Source organism: Ciconia boyciana, chromosome 1 (genome assembly GCF_034638445.1).
Source record: "Ciconia boyciana chromosome 1, ASM3463844v1, whole genome shotgun sequence".
In the NCBI taxonomy this organism is placed as follows: domain Eukaryota; kingdom Metazoa; phylum Chordata; class Aves; order Ciconiiformes; family Ciconiidae; genus Ciconia; species Ciconia boyciana.
In genome coordinates, this window is record NC_132934.1 from 60,571,911 (window position 1) to 60,585,241 (window position 13,331).

At 41.7% G+C, this 13,331-nt stretch overlaps 2 protein-coding genes across 2 annotated transcripts in view; one reads left to right on the plus strand and one right to left on the minus strand.

Moving 5' to 3' along the window:
• Window positions 1–13,331, plus strand: part of SYN3 (synapsin III) — a 206,733-nt gene that overhangs the window by 86,011 nt on the left and 107,391 nt on the right. The window lies entirely within an intron of this gene.
• TIMP3 (TIMP metallopeptidase inhibitor 3) overlaps window positions 1–13,331 on the minus strand; it is a 41,917-nt gene that overhangs the window by 13,027 nt on the left and 15,559 nt on the right. The gene's annotated exons all lie outside the window — the stretch shown is intronic.

Consider the following 13,331-nt stretch of genomic DNA (forward strand, 5'->3'; position numbering starts at 1 on the left):
AATGTCTTAACTCTCAACATAGGGAATGATGTTCAACAAGATACTACTTTTAAATTGTTCTTTGTATGCCCGATGCAGCTTCTCTTTCACAATAGCCACAACAATACAGTACAGCACACTGGAATATCCCATATCTGGGGACTTCACTACAGCTGCCACCTTTCAGATACCACAAAACTCCCAACAAATGGCTCCCTTGAACAAATGACTACTGTGCAAAACCAGATTGTTCAGCAACCATCAAGCCCACAGTGAAAGCTGCCAGGCCAGCCAGGGGCCACCTGGAAGACAAACTAAAAGCTGACCCATCAGACCTCATGAACACTGCACTTAATTTCTTCATGGATACTAAGGGGCAGCGTGTGTGCGTGTGTGCACGCAACATCCAGCCTGACACAGATACCTCCATTGTATCACAGACGCAGCACAGCAATGCCAACTGAGCCCAAGCCATCATAGATAAGGTTTTTGAGGTCCCGCAGATGGATCTAGTGGGTAGTTTACAGTCAGTGCTTAATGAAGAGTTCTCCCGTTCATCTATTTTTGGGGCATTCCACAAAAAAACCCTACTGTTCCATCGATCCTCTTTGAAAAAGTTCTACAATCACCTGCTCATCTCAGTAGAGGAGCAAAGCTTAGTGACAGGGCAGGCATTATTCGGCTAAAATCCACTCCTCTAGATCGTAATCGCATTATACAAGCACTGGAAGTGGATTAATTTTTACAAGGGCTGCAGAAAACAAGATTGGAGACCAGTCCTGGGAAGAATAAGGATGACTGTTAGAAAACCCTGTACCCCAAACGCCATGCATACAAACAACAGGACAAAAAAAATTAAACAAGGAACTCAAAATTCCGTAATCAAGAGAAACATCAAAACTACGATATAACCATGCAAATCTTACCTAAAATCTTATTCATCAAGCTTCTCATTACAAGGGCTATGAATATTATTCCAGCAGAATAATCCAAAGAATGCAACATACTTGTAACACAACTGACAATGTCGTAGTTATATAGAAATCCCCCAGAAACCTCTTTTTTGTGTGACAGGAGGTATCGCATACATTTGCGTAAAGCTTGTATCAGTACACCATTGCAAACAACGCACCTCTGCTGAATACATGGCCCAATGGTTGCAGACTGAAAATACTGAAATCCAGCAACTAAAATGGACCACATGCATCATTTCCTCTGAGCTTATGAAGGTCCTGATCATACCTCCCTGCACAGGACAGAGGTACTGCTTTCACAGCAATCTTTAGCAGCATTTCATCTGTGTTTTGCTGAATGTATCGTATTAATGCATCACAGAAAACAATTCCTTAAAAAGCAGGAAGGCATGGAAGGGAGACAAAGAGGTGGAGGTACTCCTTTGCAACCAGGAAAACCCAACGAGTTATTATTTGCATTACAGCACTATCTAAAAGCAGCGACAAAGTTCAGGGATCCATTTTGCTAGGTATATAGGACATCAAACAAGCACCTTGTTGCTTCATAGCTCATTTAGGTTTCAAACAGCTGTAGAAGCCCACTGGAAGAAATGGGAAAAAGAGGAGGCTAAGTTTTTGTTCACTACCTAGACCAAATTAATGAGGCAAAAAGCTTGTCCCGGCTTTCTGAATAATCTGAAGAACAGATTTAAAGGAAGAGACAGGTCTGGTTATACACACCAGTTCCTGGAACTTGTTCCATGAGGATGGTGTGAAATGAAGACAAACTCACTCTGCTCTGATTTATACCCTGTGCTTCAGCCAGACTTGTCAAATAAATTTTAAACTAGGTAAGACAGTCCTGCTGGCTTTGATTCAATGGACCAACAAAACCTTCATTCATTGAGTGTAAAACTTAATTCTTAATCTTTTTTTCAAACTTCTATTATCCAATGGCAGTAAAAGCCAGTACAATTTTATTGATTCTTCTATTTAACAAATTGTTCAGACTTCAATTTACTCACTTCTTCAAAATTTAGTAGCTCTACTGAACCATGTCCTTGAGGACTGCAAAGATCTTTAAAGAACTAAGTTCTTCTATTTGTTGCCCCCAACCACCACCACCACCATCAGTGAAGCTACAAAAACCAGACTGCCTAAGGGTCAATGAGAAAGAACACAATTTCTTTATGGCTTTGTGAATTCTAGGGCACTTCACTAATGCTGGAGTCTATAGCAAAAGTTGTCAAAAGTCTTATCTTAATCTATTGCATATCTAATACACTGAAATTGAAAAACCTGGTGTTTGCCCAACACATCTGAAATCAACAATGAAATTTTAGATCTTATTGACAATTATAAGAAATATACTAAAAGGCAATATTGCAAAACACTAGGGTTTCCAAATCAGAACATGGTTAGCATAAAAGATAACAGGCACTTTCCCAATTGCTGACAAAATATCTAAAAACCCGTTTTCTTCATGTACTTTGCTGCTAGCTTGGCAGCCCTTTAACTTCTAGTTAGAGTAGCACAGCCACTTCAGAAAGAAACTAACTTTGATTTATGGACTAATCAACAGCTTCACCATACAACCAAAGATTCAAAATGAGCATCTACACTAGCACATAACAGCATCCCAGTTTCAACTAATGCTACCCTTGCAAGGAGGTGGAAGGACCTGTATTTTCATATTATTGTTCCCCAGTAAAGTTAGAGAAGAACAACCATCCTAGCAAATTCACCTAGTAAAAACCTTGAAAAACCTTAGTGTGGGCCATCACTTCAAGCCCTTTGTAAATGGGTCAAAGCCCTCTGTATCTCAGAGAAGTTGCCTTTATCACCCAAATGGTAACTTTTCTAGGTAAGTTCCTTCCTTTACCAAAAAGCCAGGAATGAACAAACAACCCACCCTGCCTCATTTTTCCCATATTGAAGGAAGAGTCAAGCTGTTAGCCAAAGAGCAGAGGATACTCCAACTTAAGTCTACCCCCTGCATTTTGTGAGGCTAAATTCCCACCCCCTGAGGATTAGATGCATCCGGGTAACTGGAGAGAAATGCTGGATGGACAGGACTGCTCAGAGTTTGCTCTTGCATGTCCAGCTTCATCACCCTAAGCCTCCACGCATGAGAGCCACTTGTAAATCTGCCCAGAACAGAGCTCCAAGCTGCAGATCTGCAGCCACATGTTTCCCAGTTCCTGTCTTTGCTCCTTCAAACCGCTGCTCACCAGTTATACTGCTGGACCACTCTTCACACCTGGTCAGAGGATAAAGAACATTGTTCCTAACTGAGCAGGGGCCATGCATACTTGCCAGAGGAATTTTTCACCCTCTGCAAAGCATCAGAAATTTACAGTATTTCTGCTGTAAATTCAGTCCGTGTTACATTAACGAAGTCAACTGTTTACTTCTGGGGACTCCTACTGCTTGAGCAGAATGAGGCAAAAAGTGCTGTGACTGCTCCCCTGAACTCCTTCCTTCTCCCTGAAGCTATATTACAGTTCTGCTATTACTGATGGGAAACTTTATCCCACACAAGTGGTCACCAAAATAGCTGCATATTTTTAAACCACAATTCCTTTGAAGTACTGCCTATGAAAATACTCTGAGATTAATGTTTCTCAGTACTTTGGGGTTTCAGGTCGGGTCACTTTGTGGGACTGGAGCAGTTGGCAAGGTCTCATGAGTGATTTGTAATTATTTATGAAAAGTTAAATTAGATGAGGATATAAATCTTGATAAGATAAGCATGGCAGCCATACCGTGATTCAAAGAGGAGAAAACATATGCGCTGCTTCTCAACATTTGACATGATTAAAAAAATGAGGGAGAGAACAGAGAGAGAAAGAAAACCAGATATTTAGTTGATATTGTAAAAAAAAAAAAATTAAGAAAATAACAACCTGCTATGTTTGAGGACTCAAGAAATACACCTAACAATGTATCACAAATGATTAATGTATTTATCTCTTTTCCCTTGCCTTTTTTTTTTTTTTTTTAATGTAAACTAGCTTAGTGTTTAGGAAAACAGAGATGGCTCAGATTTGCCACAGGACTAGTATAGTGCAAGCAGCTAAAGGTTTGTATTTCACTGGCATCTCTAGAGTGGTACAAACTGTCTGCATGTGCATGTATACACACAAATACACACAGAAATCGCTTACATCTTTTTCCAGATGTCACTGGATGAGGTCTTATAAAAGGCAAACAAATCAGAATGGGCATAGGAGAAAAAGGTTTTACACGCACTTTTACTTGCCTGAATACACACATATCTAACTCAAGTATTCTTTAACTTTATCCCTTACCCTGTGGCCATTTTCTCAAGGATTCATAGGAAGAATAGGCCTAAAGGTACAATAAGAAGCAGAAGAGGACACTGGCTTTACAGCTGAGATAGCAGAGGGCATTCTTTTCATGAGGCAAGGAGTAGACAAACAGGCAATGACCCATGTGAGGGAACTGAACATGTGAGATGAAGACAAGCATTTGCCAAGCTGAGGAAACAACATGGTGAAAAGACTTGTAATTACCAAGTCATTTCATCCAGGCACACACTAGCTACTACATATGTAGTAGCTCTTTTTCCCAACTGAAAAGCAAAGGCATCGACTGTCTTAGTTCAATCAAGCCTGTGTCCTTTATCAGGGACAGCCACTAGATGGTGACACTATCACAAATCTCACCTGACGTTAACGAGAGGGCAGTGGTACATGCACAACCTAACACCACGAGTCCCAGTTGCATGCCCAACTGCACCATGAGAACCAGATGCCTTCATGCAAGTGGGCTGGTTGTAATCCATAAACAGTATTTTAAGTGGAGGTACACACCCTTTAGAGACCAGGACTTGCTCCAAACCCATTTACCTTGTGACCAATTATCATGAACAGCTCAGGAGAGTAACAAATGCTACACTTCTCATTATTGTTTCAAGGATTTATTTTATTGGTGTGCAATATGAGTATTTTTAAGTGAGAGGTTTGGCTGAGATGCATGCTCACTGCATTTAAGTAAGTGAAGGATGTGGAGGATTCATGTTGTTTACTAATAGAGACACAGGGGACAAGTTATTCTTCCAGTCCATTCTTTGATATCCAAATAGTGGCAAAATAAAATATATGGGGAGCAGCAATGTGACCAGGAGGCTGAAGAAAGGCGCTCTCTATTCTGATGCCACTGACTACACCAGGAACTGGACAGCAAAAACAACCTCCAACAGAATGGTGCACTTGGAAATGCTGCCTTAACACTAGACACAGGACATGCCAAGGAGGACGGTTGCCATTTTATTCATCCAAAGACTATACAAGGGCTCATTTCCAAGAGAAATTTACTGAGAACTTTTTATCAACTTTACTAGCAGCTCTCTCATTCAGCCTGTCTCACAAAAACTCCTTACTGTGCTGGTACATGCTGGAGGGCTCACATCATGCAGCGCTAAGGCAGCTGGTATGTTTAAGTCTCCTGAGCACACCTAGCACACTACTGAGGTATTAGTTTATTCTGGCATTTCTGGGGGTGTCTCCTAACCTGCTCAAGGCAGAATGCTTTTACTCATAGCTTTTCTAGCGTTGGTGCTGATGGTGCTACTAAAAAGACAGAATTGCTGAATCTGTCTTGCTCACTCTCTCTCATGAGCTGCATTCCTTTTCCAACCCCCCTGGCTGATCTGTTAGCAATTATTACCAACACTCTTGGCCTCCCTAATAACAGAGGACCATAACTACAAGTGGATTGTGTCCTTTGGACTGGAAGTCTGGCCCAGCTATATGCAGCCTCTTGGGAAGCTCCATTAAATTGCCTGGTGGCTGTAGGCTTGTATGAGAAACAAGTGGGTGGGGCCTGCTTTGGAAAGGGGACAAGAAAGCAGCCTCTCACCCATTCTTCCACTTACACAGCAAAGCAGAACAGAGAGGGAAATGCTGATGACAGCAGGGGATTCATGAAGAGGGAAAAAACTCTTCAGTCTGTTTGATGATCTGATATAAGTCTCCAGTCTGTTTGATGATCTGTCTGTACTGGAAGTCACCTCCTCTTACATAACCAAAATAGAATTCTTTTACAAATTAGAGTATTGAATTTGAAGGCTCCTTGCAAAGCGCAAGAAGGATGAAAAAACACAATAGAGGAGCTTTCTCTTGTCTCGATCCATCATGACCTCTAGCCAAAGCCACAACAGCAAAGCAAACCTCTTTTGCTTTGTCTTGGAAGAAGCCAAATCCAGCTGTGCTGCCACACAGCATCACCAGAGAACCTCATCGAGAACGCAAGAAAAGGTAGCGAAGTAAGAAGTTCACTGCTGGCTGCCTTCCTCTCATACCCCTCACCAACAAACTAGCTCCCATTATTGGCAGTCTAAATCTTGACCTCTTGCCTTTTCAAAGCACTCTGAGGAACACTGACTGAGAAAGAGCACCATCTTCTTGACACCAATCACCTCTACCAGTCAGACAGTTGGCACATAAATATCACATTGGAAAGGACTTGTGCTTACTTCAGCAAGCATGTTGGAACATTTTGACTAACAATAAAAGTCTAAATAAAAACAGGAAGGCAAGACAACCAGATAACTTTCCTTCCCATTTTCTAACCAGAACTATGATGTTTACTTTTGGCCTTCATTTTGCAGATCCAAAAAACCTCCCCTGTCTGTGGCATAGCAAGGCTGTTTGAAGGCCACCCAGAAAAGTGGAAGGCGATTAAATGGCTTCACCCAGTCTCAAGCTCTGTCTAAAACAACTTATCACAATTGCAGTTCCTAAATATTAACCCGGTTTCCCATACCTGCAGACTTCCTTGCCACTGAGAGTCTGTTTGCACAACACACTCTACTACTTGATTTCCAACACTGCAAAATAAGGAGTGATACAACTCTTTCATACAAGACTATGATTGCATCAGAGCTCCCATCACTTCAACAAGTATAAACTGCTCTAGAAGGGCTTTACTTGGGAGAAAGTTAATCCTCCCAACAAGACCTCAAATTAAAGATGAAAGGTTGCATAAAGCAAGCAGAACTTGGTTTGTGCTTGGCATTTCACCTGTAGCTTATTAACTGGGTACAATTTTTCTGATGGCAGCAGTAGCAAGAAGCATTTTTCTCCTTCCCCATATGGTGCATCTCACCCTATGGAAGCCCAAACTCCCTTTGAAACACATTGGAATCAGAGAGAAAGGAGAGGTCTCAGTTAGATAAGAAACTGCAAATTCTCTTCTAGACATTTAATTCAGGTTCTTACATGCAATTTGGTTGAAGACTCTTCAGCTGCCCAGCACTGCCCCTCCATCTAACTCCTGATGTTAGTTCCCTTGCTTTCTCATCATACACAGACAGTCTGTTTGGAGGACGGAGGAAAGACAGAAAGGAGGAGGAAGAAAGGAGGGATCTAAAATGCATTTATATCGATTTACAAGTAGAACCTTTTAGATCCATGTGTAGATGGTATGTTTCAGGCCAAGGGAGACTAGGTTCAGGAAATACCTTGTGATAAACACAGAGAAGCTAAAGGAAGGGGAAAAAAAAAAAAAAAGTTGTTACTAGCTATTACAGCTACTAAACTCAGGGAAGCCAGGTAGGCCCAAGAGATTAGGTAGAACAGGCAGAGTTGAGTCACAAGAGTTACACACATCGCTAAATTAGTCTCACAGCTTGCGTCAACAAAACATTCTAGGTTTGTTACAGATGTAAGCAAACAGAGACACTGCAGACTACATACTGAGCATGCCTACAGCTGTGAGAAACCTCTGGTAAAATAAAAAGAGAAACCAATGTCATTCCTGCCAACTAGCCATTTCTCTGTCTCCTTTTTGGCAGGCTTTTTTTTAACTTTCCACCTAAATATTTTTTAACTAGTTACTGAAAGCTGAATTCAGGCTAGAGGCGAAAGGCAGCAGGCAAGTATCAAAGTAAAGGAAGGAAAAGTGATGCAAGTGGAGGGAGGGGGAGTGCCTCATGAACAGAGTACAGTAGAGAGGCACCTTTCACCTCTCTCCAAGGGTGTTTTCAGCAGAGTGCATTTTGCCTCATTTTGTGCCACTGACAACTGCCAAAGAAAGAACTGCTTTCAGCCAAGGTTAGCAGTGTTGGAAAGATGGTTGTCAAAACCAACACACAAAAGCACTTCCAAAGCCAGCTTACAACAGTGGATAAAAATAACAAGCATATGACTCAAAGCTGGTCAGGCAATGCTCAGCTCAAAACACCTTTTCCATTTTCTTTTGGTCTATGTAAGATTTGTGCAGTAAGATTTAACTCAGTCCTCACTTCCAGATCAAGTACTTCTAGACACAGTACATACAGGACGAGGGGAAGACAAGGCTGAGACAGACAAGACTCTGGTTTCTCATAGCTCTTTGGAATTGTTTGAAGGAGCCACAGGTCTAAGCGTTCCACTTGGAGAATATGGCAGAGCTGAAGCGAGACCAATTAGGGGCAAATGGAAACCATATGTGATTTTAATGAAACAAGGAGCTGGTGCACATGGCTTACTGCTGCAGGAGCATTTACTGCCTGAAAGGAATGTGCATCTGGCATTGATCATTTCCCAACCCATCAAGTGAGCAGTAACATGGAAAGCAAATTGGAGCATATGATGAGAGATGAATTGCCTAAAGAAGTACAGTTAGGGGAGCCGCCTCTGCAAGGAGAAAACATGTCCTTCACCTGAGATTTAGTGATACAGTTGCCAATGAGGCTGATCTTCCATTTCCACAGATCATGATAATAAACTACAAGAAAGAGTGCTAGAGTCACTAAAATGGATTGAGTGGTATTTTAAAGAACCTACTACTATCACAGAAATCCCATTCTGGTTCACATGGGGCAGACTTTTACTCCCTTGAGACCATGGGCACCGCTTAAAGAATAAAGTACTGTTGATCCTAAGCAAGGGTAATACACAGTCCTCAAATGCAATGTCTGTTGCTGCAAGTATTCAAATGATATTGCTTTTACATGTACATCAAAATGGGTACACAGTGAGGAGATTTGAGGCTGAAGAGGCAGTGTAGACGCACCCTTCTGTTCCATTTTTTCTTTTTGACTGCAAATTTCCCAGGAAGTTTCAGTTCTGCTGAGAAAGAAAAGTCCTTAGCCTGCAAAGCTGTAGATAAATTGCTCTACTAGGATATGGTCATTCCTTCCGCAAGCTGTTGTGTTGCAGCTTGATATCTGGTTCTCAGAACAAAACCACTATCTTCACCAAGCAGCCAAGAGACTGCTCGCATACATCATAAGAGGAAGGGGGGAAAGATGCTCTGATCCAGCACTCAACCATATATACAGTGAATGTCCAGGGCTTGAACCTAGTAGATGCTACTTCGCATTTCATGTAATAGTGAGACATCTGCAAAGCCAGATACATACAACTAGCATGTCTTTGCTCCTTAGTGCTAGATTTCCTCTGTGAGATATCCAGAGTTAAAAAGCGTAATAATTCATCACTGTATTTCTCAAGGAGGCAATAGAAAATTCTTGAGCCACATCTGTCTATTTATTAGTCTTCCTTAACCCACCGAGCAATCCATGAACGCACTGGGACCTCACATCCAAGTAGTCCAACAGGAGAAGGAGAAAGGAGAGTCCTGCTAAAGAGGACATCTGAAAGCAGTTTTCTTCTGCGCATTAGAAATAGGGCAGCTCTGACAGCCCATGTAAACCTTTCAAAACAGGGAGTATCAAAAGCCACAGGCCTGGACACTCCCTGCTTCAGCAACTTACTTCAGAGGACTCTCCTTGCTTCAGCACCTCACCCAGCTGGGCCGGGTGCCAGCATTCTGCAAGGAGGCTGCACTCCACTGATCACATGGTTTACACTCAATTTTGCACGTAGGAGCTAGAGAGGAAGAACCGTTTGGGAACATGTATAGATTTCAAGGGTACTGGGTGGGCCTGCAAATTCCTTCCTGCATTAGAAAACTTGCATTAAACTGATAGGCTAAGCAGCTGTCCACACCAAAGAGGTATACATATTTAACGAGGTCAGGCCTATATGTGCTGCGCTGCTGTTCCTATTTGCACTGGACCTGACAGGACCTAGCATTAGGCCTGCCTGACCCTGGAATTAAACCTGCATTCAAACAATTTCTCCTGTGAGAAGCCAGTACCTTTCCCCACCATTCTTGAGCCATTATAAATTGTTCAGAAGCTGACAGCCTCTGCAGACTGTTCACATACACTGGACGTGTCCATGACACAGTCCTGGTTTATCATAATGCTTAAGGAATTTACTAATTGCCCATTTTATTAATGTCTATTATGTAACCACAGTCATTAATACTATTTAACTGAGCTTAGCTACATGAAGAATTTTACTGCGGAGTCTGAGCACCACATAAAGACTTAGGTGTAACACTCGGATCCTGATTCAGTGTTCATTAAAGCAAGTGGAAAACCTCCCTGAGCCCTGAATCAGCCTCATGTACCCCAATTCCCAGTCAATTCCTGACTACAGGTCAAGGTCAGGACAATACCAGGGCAAATCTCACACTGACCAATTTGCCCTCCTATCCAGAACTTTCCAGGATCCCATGTAGTGCCCTGTCACAACTGTGTTCCAAAACATCATCCTTCATTTTGGACCTTCAAAGGGACATCAAAGGCTAGAAGAACTCAGTGTTGACTGGTTGTGGGAGTAAGGTAAAAAACAAAAGGAGAGTGATATGAGACATCTCATGAAAGAGGGAATGAGAAGACCTGGAAGTCTAAGAACATCTATAAGCAACAACTCTTTACATGAGTAACATACATACTGCATACTGTACATCCTCTAGCTCTGAAGACACAAGATTTTCCTTGTGCAATGACACAGAGCACTGACAGCAGAAAGGGTAGGCAGACACTGGCCAGTTACCTTTGTTCTTCAAACAGTTTTCTCAGAAACTCCCTGACCATCCTACTGACAGACTGGCCTAAGTTTTTCCATAGAAACTACAGTGGAGAGAGAAACAGTATAACCATCTTGTCCTTTTATTACCCAAACTTCCGTCATACAAACTTTTCATCAAAATTTCATGTTCATTAACAGCTCAATAGGCCATAATCAAAATACATTTCCAGAACTTGTGTGTCATTACTTGGATGCTCATATGCATCCTGGCTCTCCCAATGAAATATTAATGAGATATGACTCTTAGCTAGACTTCTGTAAGCACAGAGAACACAGTGAATGGTTAACAGTGCCTGTCTACCACCAATTGTTGACTTTTTTTTTTGCACAACAGATATTTATGCAAATCCAAGACTAACTCATACTGTTTTATTCCTAGCAGTATTGCTAATTAATGGTTTTTATATGGAAATTCTCAAGTCTGAGCATATTAATCTGATGGAGATTTACTTAAAGTGAACCTACCAGTCAGTTAGCTCATCTGTGCTACTGGAGTTTGAGAGCTTCGTAAAATATTCTTACCAAAAACTTTCATAAAGTTCCGATTTGGGGGAGGTAAGCCTGCATTCTGGTATCACTTCTTAGGTGTCCTTGTAACTTTTTAGGAAAAAAACAAAAGGTCTCAAGACATGGTTGAATAGTCATTTCACAGTCGCCCTGGCACAGTGATTGCTATTTCTGAATGCTCTAAGGCCCATTAACTGTTTTGGGAGGCAGAAATTCTCTGGTCACTGCACTGCTGAATGTTTACAGATAAGGGTAATCATTTCCACGGTATACACCGAGCCTCACTGCTTCCTGCCTGTGTAGGTCTCCTGAGACATTGCTGTAATAGGACTATTTTGGCAAAGTAATGAACCACCCTCCCAAGAGCCAGCTTTTCAGGGCTCCAGTTAAGCTCGCACCTGGAACACAGGTGTAAGCATGTTTAAACATTGACAGGGAGGGAACTAACAGAAACACAAGAGGAAATACTTTGTCTCAGTCCAGTGGCAGCAGCACAATCACAAACTTGTTTGTTCATTAATGCAGCAAACCCAAGGAGAACTGCCCACTGCCAAGGACTGGAGCAAGCAAAGAGTACGTAGATTTGTGTTTTAAAGGGAATTCTCAGCATTCAGAAAAAGCTAACTATAAACCCTAGAGGACTAATGAACTGGAATGTCTCCCAGCTTGAGAGGTAGCATGTAACCTGATCAAAATCAGCACATCCAGAAGGGGAGGCTGTTACTGTTAAACCATCAGGGACAGGACTGGTAGAAATGTTTCTGGAAGTACTTTTTCCTGTCAGGAAACATGGTTTTACTTAAGTCACAAATTTTGAAGGAAAGAATCAGTTTCAGCAAAATTGTTTTTTATTTTTCTTCTCAGAAAAGCCGAGACCTATTTTCATCCTGAATCAGTATTTCTCTTCAACTGCACTTGAAGTCTAAAAGTTGATGTGAAATGACACCCTCATTCAAAATGGACATTTTGAATTAACCCTTCAAAACATTAGATTCAGATGCACCAGAATCACTTTTTCCAGAAAATTCCATGCTGAAGACCCTGATATTTTCATTTCCCCCTCACATTTCAGATTGAATAAATTTCCACCATTTCAAAATTCTCTATGGAACAGAAATTCTGACCCTCTCCAGCAAGTTTCTAGACTCCTCTTTCACTGTATAAATCAGAGGTGACAACAACAATCTCTAATGACAGAAGCAAGAGTAAATTCCATTTTTCTCCTCATTTTTCAGAAGCAGCAAGTAAATTCATACCAATGAGAGCTGCAGGTGCTGAGAACTGGCATCATTTCAAAAAGTAAGCCATTATCCCCTATGATCTCAAAGAGTATCTAAACTAAAATAAGCATTCAACATCAGAGATCAGTTCTTTAATTCACTGTGCCAATAAAAGTCTGTCAACACTGCAGACTGTAAATGAACGTAGACATACTAGAGCTATCTTTAAAAAGTGACTTAGGATACCACAAACACACTCATTTAACCTGTTCCTCAAGTAAAACATTGGCCTGCTGAGTGCTTGTACTTTGAGACTGCAGGCAAGTCAGCAAGTCAACTCGGTGACAAATCCCTTCCTACTCTCTAGCCATTTCCAACATTTTGAAGCAGTATTGTTTGATTGCAGCCTGCTTCCTGAAGCTGCTTCCTTCGACTGCCTGTTGAACCCAGTGGGAATCTTTCCACTGATTTTAACCGGAGCGGGATCAGGCCCTAAATAAGTAGTGGTGGAATCCCTAGACTTAACGAACTGAACAGCTGTCTCTGCCTTTCCGAAAGAAAAGAGGGAAAGTTATTCCTGCAGCTGTTTTCCCCTAAGTGCCTTCACTCCAAACTGTAACAGGACTGGAGGGAGGGGGAGAAGGTGGAATTTTAATAACCCATTAAAAAGGAGTATGGGCCATTGCGCAGCAGCTCTTTCAGTTCTACTCAAGCAGGGTCACTGCTGCCAGGCTCAGACAGCCCTAAGGGCACGGGAAAAGTCGTCTTCTTGTTTTCAC